Below are 7,623 nucleotides of genomic sequence, written 5' to 3' on the forward strand. Positions count from 1 at the left end.
CCCCTATACAATACTTGAGGCATTGCTAGAACTTAAAACCACTCACAGACATCAGAAGATAGGTGAATGAACAAATGTTTTACTCATACCACATGACATAAGTTGCTCCTTTTCCTCCCTTCCACGCCTACTTTTTGCTAACTCAGACATTAATATTTTAAATTTTATTGAGACAGTGTTGCGCTAGAATATTACTCTCATGATGGTAATGGCTGCCATCAAACAATTCAATGACCTACGGACAATAATAAAGTTAGAGAGACAGATTTTCAGATGACAGAACACTGTTCCCCACTCTAGTTTTTAGATTTTTATTTTCTTTTGGTGCATCAATGCCTGGAATATTCCTAGAAATTTTGAATACATTAAAATGCAAAGTTCAGAAGTCACTAAGGTAACCAAAAGGCAAGCAAAGAAATGCACAAAGATGTGAACATAGTCTCAGTCCACTCAGCCAAAAATAAATTAAAACCTTCCTATATAAAAAAAAGAATGTAGCATTTTCAGATAGAAGTTGTCTTGGGGCTTTTTTGTGTTATAATCCTCAAGGGTGTTGCAGATAGAAGGCAGAGGATCAAACAGAAAACAGACACTTCCTGTGGATAATCATGTTTCACCACAACTTGTGGTTTCTTTAATACGATGCAAATAAAAGGTAAGAAACTTTAATGGTTTAAGTAAGTTTCCTGTACCTTTAGGAGATCCAGAGAGTGAAGATTTGGATTTAGTTCTGAATAGGATATTTATGATGGAGAATGCCTAAAAGGAAAAACAGAGAGTTAGCATTTTTCTTCCTAAAGCTACAAAAGATGTTCTGTAGTAAACGTCTCACCATTACACTGAGTTTGCCTCATCCGTTTGGATGACAAGAATTTGTATGACCATTAAATTCTCAGTGACAGACTACTCAACGGAGCTATCTTTTTCCAAGCAGAAATTCCAACCTGATCCAAGAATCTTCTTTCCTTGCTCCTTCCCCAAACCCAAGTGATTTTTCTTACACAAACAGTGGAATCTCACAACAGTGCTCTTTGCAGGATTGTAAGAGTCACTTGCAAATTGTCTTGCTGTAGTAAGGCTTTCAGTGCTGTAGAAGTTAGCCTTCTTCCTATCAGCCCTAGAAATCAGCTACTGAAATTAGACGCAGACCTTAATTCACAAAGCCAAACCAAAAGCAAGCCACTAACCTGAGAAACTCTGACATCTATTAACTGCAAAAATGGATATAAATTTTACCTTTTGGCCACATTTCCAGTCTAATGATTTCACTCATAAATAGGCATACTTAAAAAAATCAAACTAGCTAAAACCATTTTAGAATAAAATTGTTTCGGTACTGAATATGAAACCTGTCACTGCATGGACTACTCTAAATGGAAATCAAAATGTATTTTGTTCTGCTTACAAATATAGCACGAAGTGTTTAATCCTTCTTTTCCATGACTAAAGCCAACTGCGTGCAGATGCTAGCAACACTATTATCAGCAACAAAATGGGTAAGATCTCAATCTTGATTAAGGTTAGAAGTGGACGTAGATAAACAAGCTCTTGAATTTATTTCAGACAGCCATTTCAAAATCCTACAACGAATCTTAGAACTGTAACCAGTTATCTTGGAGGAGTCCTGCAGAACAGATGAGGATACAGAGCCTGGAAAAGGCAGACATCGTGCCTATTTTTTTAACTGGAGTGAAGAAGGGAGACAAGAGGATTATAGTCCTATCAGTTCAACTTTTCTTCTAGAAGTTTTTTGGGAGGCTTAATTAAGCACCTGGAAAACAAGGAAATGGATAATACTCCCAGGAAGGATCAAAACCATGCTGTATAAAGACAACTGAATTTTCTCCAGCCATCTCTGGTGGTCTAACCAGGCTCAAAAATGAATCACTTACTCTCAGCAGGTGGAAGGTTCTGAGCAGACACCGTCTGCTGATCAAACACAGGGCAGAAAAACCAACTGACACCAGCAGAGTGGGAGAAGAGTTACAACCAACAGAACATCATTACCTAACACAAGCCAGCGCTGACAGGCTCTTTTAGAAAAAGCAATCATCAGACCGAGATGCAGAAATGGAAAAAAAGGCTGAGAGATATCTGCAGTAGTCCTTCTACTCTGTGCTCAGTGTTACTGAGCCCTCAGCCGGAGCACTGCATCCACACATGGGTACCATGCTTCAAGACAGACGTGGACCCAGTTAGCAAAAACAAAGTAGGAAAAGCACAAAACACTCAGCTTTAGAAAAATATAACCTATAAGAAAAAAACTAAAGCATTTGGGCTTGTATATGCTGAAGAGGAGAGGGCTGGCTGGGGCCTGACAACCAGCAGCCTTCAAGTACACATCAGGTTTTTGGAGGGGAAAAGAATAATCTTTTCTTCATGCTTAAGGTGACAGAACTACACGCAAGAGGCTTTGAAGTGCATCAAGAAACTGTTTTCTGATAATAATGGTTGCAATGAACTACACTGCTTTGGGTGACAGAGGTGACTTCACCGTTGGCAGACTAAGTAATTGATAAAGATCCATTTGGAATGAGGCTGGCATACCTGACACTGCAGAGGGATGGACTACTTCACTCCCGAGTCCCTCCCAGCCTGGATTCCCATGACTGCGAACACGCTTCTGTGTACCTGACTGTAACAGCACATTTCTGTCTCTTACCAGAGGAAGACAACGGCCTTGTTGTTAAACAGCAGGTTTGGCAAAAAGGGGGATCTCACATGGATCCTACCACAGAATTGCTCTGAACTCTGACAAACCACTTGAAAATACAAAAGAGACTAAATCCTCAAAGAAATTGGTTTTATTCATTGTCAGGACCAGAATATGGAAAGGTGTCCTATTCCTTAGGATACACACATTCAGAAGGCTGGAAGTTATGATGTTCTCATTATGCTACTTGTTACAAACTTGCATGTGTACCCCATTAAAACTTCCTTTGCATTCTTTCATGCCCCACCAGCACCAGGCAGGGAGGGCTTTTTATGGAACAAGAAGAATGAGAAACAGAACAGATACCAGATAAAAGCATCAAGATTCAAATTACAAGGACTTCTTGACATCACCAACTACACATCATGTCAAACAATATCCAAGAAAAAATTTTAGCTATAGGAAATGAGGTTTTAAATTATGCATTAATTTCTTTCTGAAAAGCGGATGCTTCTTAACATAGTGCATCTGAACAGTTACTGACCCTCCAGTCACATAGCACGGAAGATTAATTGTTCCTTATCAACAACAAACTCTGTTCTCAAAGCAGGAAAGTCCATTTATCCCTGTTTCACAGATGGGCAACTAGAACACAAAACCCAAGTCCTATCTCTGCAAAAGGATGTAGATATCCGAGGTGGGGGCTAGGCAGAACTGAAACAACGAAACCAGCTGTGGAATGCACAACATTTACTCACTAAGCCCTTTGTCACCTGTAGTTTTACATGGCCGTAGCTCTATTGCCACTCAATGTCAACCAACCCTCACTTGGGTAAAAACGCGGCATTGCAGCACCCTTATCTGCCACGCCAGAACAATCCGCTGAGCTGGTCTGACGGAGGTGGCCGATCCCCCACAGCTCAAATCAGAAGTTATGATCACATCAAAGACAGACCCACTGTTCAACAACAACATTTTCACCTGTTGTTTCCATTCATTACCTAGATAAATCTAACTATTTACAACTGGGAAGTCTACATAAATATTCACTACCAATCAAGATAAAAAAAGACTACAAATTTTACAGATTTAAGGCTATTTACACAAAATGTAAAACACTAGCTGAACAATGTTTTCTTCTCAGATAAATCTTTTTCTATAATAATTGGGCAAGACAAGGTACATCTCAAAGGCAACATTCACTGTAGAAGAAGATGATGCTCTTTTTGAGTACTGATAAGATGAATTTTCAAGGGCAGAAACGCTAAATAATAAGCAAATTAGTTCGGAAGCTAAGACCTGGATTATTAATAAGAGAACAGGTGATGAAAAGCTAAAATTTGAAAGTAAAATCTGAAGGAAAAGAAGGAACTAGCAGATGTACACATAAACCAGACAGTTCCAAACATAATGCAAAATAACAAACCAGAAAGTGATAAGTCAATCACGAATAAAGATAAATGCTTAAATGCTTACTTCTAGCTGAATTAGTACTGTGACAAAATATTTAATGAATTTTTTTTTTTTCCTGCAGTAGAACAGGTCAAAAGAACCCACTGATACTGATTAGGGTTAACATGGTAATCAGTGCACAGATCTCCTCTATTGTTCCAGTTGCATCTTCAAGAACTCTAATAAAATAATCAACCCCTCGGCAAGGATCCTAGACAAAGCATTTAAAAAAATTCATTTGGAAAGTTCATATGTCTTCAGAATAAAGTTGCTGTTCCTCAGTAAGATCTGAAACACACAAAGCAGTTTTCAATTTTGCTCTGATTTTGTACAGTTACATCACCCCAAATTTATTTCAACCTATGAATACTTTAATTTTGCCACAAAATACCTAATACTTTGACTGACTGGTACTTATAGTGAAAAAATGATTAATGATAAGTGTTATGAAAACTTTCAAAGAAAGAAAGAGTGGCTGCTTAAAATAATAATAAAAGAAGAACTGTATCTTGCATACATCCTTTAAAAAGAGTTTTGAAATGAGCTTCTGATCCAACATCAGAAAATAGAAACTATAGTAAAAAATTCCACCCGTTGGCTCTTTAAATTTTCATCAAGATGTGACAGCCATCCAGTGAATACCTCTGTAAAAGTTTGAACATACAAATTTGTTGCATATATGAGATGATCAATAGACAAATCAGATATCACTTTATTACGTCATAACTATAGCTGCATCATTAAAGCTCAAGTTTTGATGTAATTGAAAACATACATTTCTGCCAGTTTGAGCAAGGGAACTATGCAGTACACTTGCATGTTGTAGTTAGAAGAAAGACGATTTTATAAATATACTATTCCAAAAGCAGACAAAATACTTAATTCAGATATTTTATTTCACTGCTATACATACACCTAGCCTTCATTTACAATCCAAATTATCTTCCTCCCAGGTTTGCCTTAAACCTGCCAGAAAAGCAATGACAGAAATACCCAACAGATGAATAAATCAGAAAAATGGCTGTCAACATTACTAGCTATAGTATCACCTAGACGGACAACCCAAACGAATCAAACCCTGTATAACCTCCAGGACTGATAGTTGCAGTGTAAAGATTTAAAAGGAACTTGTTGCTGTTACATCTCCTGAAAAACTTGGTGTTGTGATCAAAAAACAGTGAACAGAAAAGTGAGCCTGGTGCAGCGATGGCCGCCAACCCAGCGGGCAATGAGGAGAAAGTGTGATGATGCCAGTGTTCAGAAGGAAAGCTAACGCTGCTAGCAGCAGCCGCCGCGGTGTTCGCACTGTAATCTGTACAAGGCGAAGGCTGGGGGCGTCTCCTGCTGTTGTCACCATATCTACACCTTTTACCACAACAGTCAGACAAGTCTAGTTCAGTCTCGGGAGTTTCGCTACCAAGAGCGTGTGCCCCTAAGACTTTGCAGAAGTCTGTGACTGTTGTCACCCGCTCTGGGCAATCTGGAGAAGCAGGATGGCCGCAGCCACTTTCTCCAAGGGCTTCAGAGAGCCTAAACCAGCTGTGCTGCCACCAGCCCCTGTTGCTCGGGGGGCCCGGAACCACCGCCGCCACCCTCCAAGCTGAAACGGGGATTTTGGGCAGAGAAGGACTGCCAGCATCACCCGCCTGGAGCACTTGGGGTGCCGGGTCTCACAGCGCTCGGGGAGCCCAGCCCCGCCGCTGTCACCTCCCTCGCGAGGGCCGGCCAAGCCACCTGCCGCCCCCACCACTCGCCCCACGGGCTCGGGGGCGCCGCCGCGGCCGCTCGGGCAGGGAGGACGGGCAGGGGCCCGCGCTGCCCCCGCCAGCGGCCCCATCGAGGCTCGGCGGGGACGGCCCCGCGGCTCGCCCGCCGCGACCTGCCCCGCTCCCCCGCGCCGGGCCCCCGCCAGGCAGCGGGGACAGGGCCGGGGGCTGCCCACCCGGCCCGCCGCCGCCGCCCCCGGGAGCCGGGCAAAGCCCCGTGCCGGGGCGGGGGGGAAGCGGCGGGGGGAGGGGGGAAGCCGGGGGGAGCGGGGGGGGGGCGGGCCCGCCCGCCGCGGGGGCTGTCCCCTCCCCACAGCCCCGCTGGCACGGCTCGGCGCGGCCCCCGCTAGGCCCCGCCGCCGCCGCCACCCCCCGCCCCGCTGCCTCGGCGCCGGGGGGAGCCCGGGCCGCCTCCCCCCTCACCTGGCTGCCTGGGCTGCGGCTCCCGGGCCGGCTGGTGGTGCGGGCCAGCGGGCGGCTCAGTCCATGGGCCGGGTCCCGGGGGGGACCGGGGGGCGACCGCGGCAGCGGAGGGAGGCGGCGGGCACAGGGCAAACACTAAAGAGAATGAGCGGGGCCAGCTCCGGCCGGGGAGGAAGTGACGGCACCGCGCCGAGAGGAGGGGCAGGCGGGTAGCCAATCGAGAGCGGTCGAGCCTCCGCGGGCACCGCCCCTCCCGCGCTCTCAGCCAATGGCTGCGGGTGCCGGCTGGGAGCACCGCCTCCTCCGCGACGACTACAAGTCCCGGCGTGCCCGGCGAAAGAGCCGCCGCCGGCCTCGGGGCGGGGGGACTACAGCTCCCGTCGTGCCCCGCGCCAGCCAAGGCCGCCGTGCCCAGCCAAGATGGAGGCGCCGGAGGGAGGGAGCGGGTCGGACCGGGCCACCGCCCGCCTGTCCCTCCTGCGGGCGCGGGTGGCTCCCGGCCGCCTTCCTCTGGGGCCCGGCCCGTCCCCGCCCGTCTCCTCCCCCTCCGGGGGCCGGCAGACCCGTTATTTCAGCGGCCGAGGGCGATCGGGGGCACTGGTTGGGGGGGGCGGCGGAGGCGCGCCGTGAGTGCTCGCACGCGCGGCCGGGCCACGGCCGACGGCGCCTCCGGGGCCGTGTGCGCGGCCCCGCGGCTGTCCCGCGCGAGCGGAGCCCACCGGGGCCGGGCCGCCGTTTGCCGCCGGGAAAGCGGCCACGTACGCGGGGCCGGCGGGGCTGCAGCACCTCGGAGGCGGCGAGCTCCTCTCCGCGGCCCGACCCCCCCCCTTTGTGCTGTGCGTTTCAGTTCTAAGTAGAGGAAGCAAAGACACGTATATGAAATACCCCTTTTATACTTCCATCGCTGCATTTCTGGGAAAAGAAGAATCTGAAAGGAAAGAGATGCAGAAGCGGCTTGGGTCCCGCCGGGAGCCGGGTCTGCCTTTAGGGAGGAAGGAAACGAGGCCGAAGGCGATTCTGCATTCAACACGCGTGCATTCAGGTTAAACATCAGTGCAAAGTTACTTTCCAATCAGGAGTTAATAGCGAATGTCAGCCAACACAACGGGGAAAGAGTATTTAAATAAAAAAAAATCTCAAATTTCAAAACACGTGTGGGTGGGAAGGAAAAAATCATGCTGAACCTGGGGAGATCCACAGGTAAAACCAGCAACTACCCACACGCAAAAACCTTTGAACAGGTACTGCCCAGAACAGATACTGAAAAAATTCCACAACTTGTCTGTGCAGCTGCACACGACTGACATTATTTAGCTCTGCAGCCAGCTG

General features: G+C 47.3%; 1 protein-coding gene across 4 annotated transcripts in view; it reads right to left on the reverse strand.

Annotated features, from left to right (window-relative positions):
• STAU1 (staufen double-stranded RNA binding protein 1) overlaps positions 1-6,338 on the reverse strand; it is a 31,877-nt gene extending 25,539 nt beyond the window's left edge. For all 4 annotated transcript variants that reach the window (XM_059827446.1, XM_059827445.1, XM_059827444.1 and 1 more), the window contains exons 1-2: positions 6,295-6,338; positions 693-759 (exon numbers count right to left, since the gene is read on the reverse strand). The gene's annotated coding sequence lies outside the window, so the exon portion shown is untranslated. The remainder of the gene's footprint in view (positions 1-692; positions 760-6,294) is intronic.
• Between the last annotated feature and the right edge of the window lie 1,285 nt (positions 6,339-7,623).

Source organism: Gavia stellata, chromosome 20 (genome assembly GCF_030936135.1).
Source record: "Gavia stellata isolate bGavSte3 chromosome 20, bGavSte3.hap2, whole genome shotgun sequence".
NCBI lineage: Eukaryota > Metazoa > Chordata > Aves > Gaviiformes > Gaviidae > Gavia > Gavia stellata.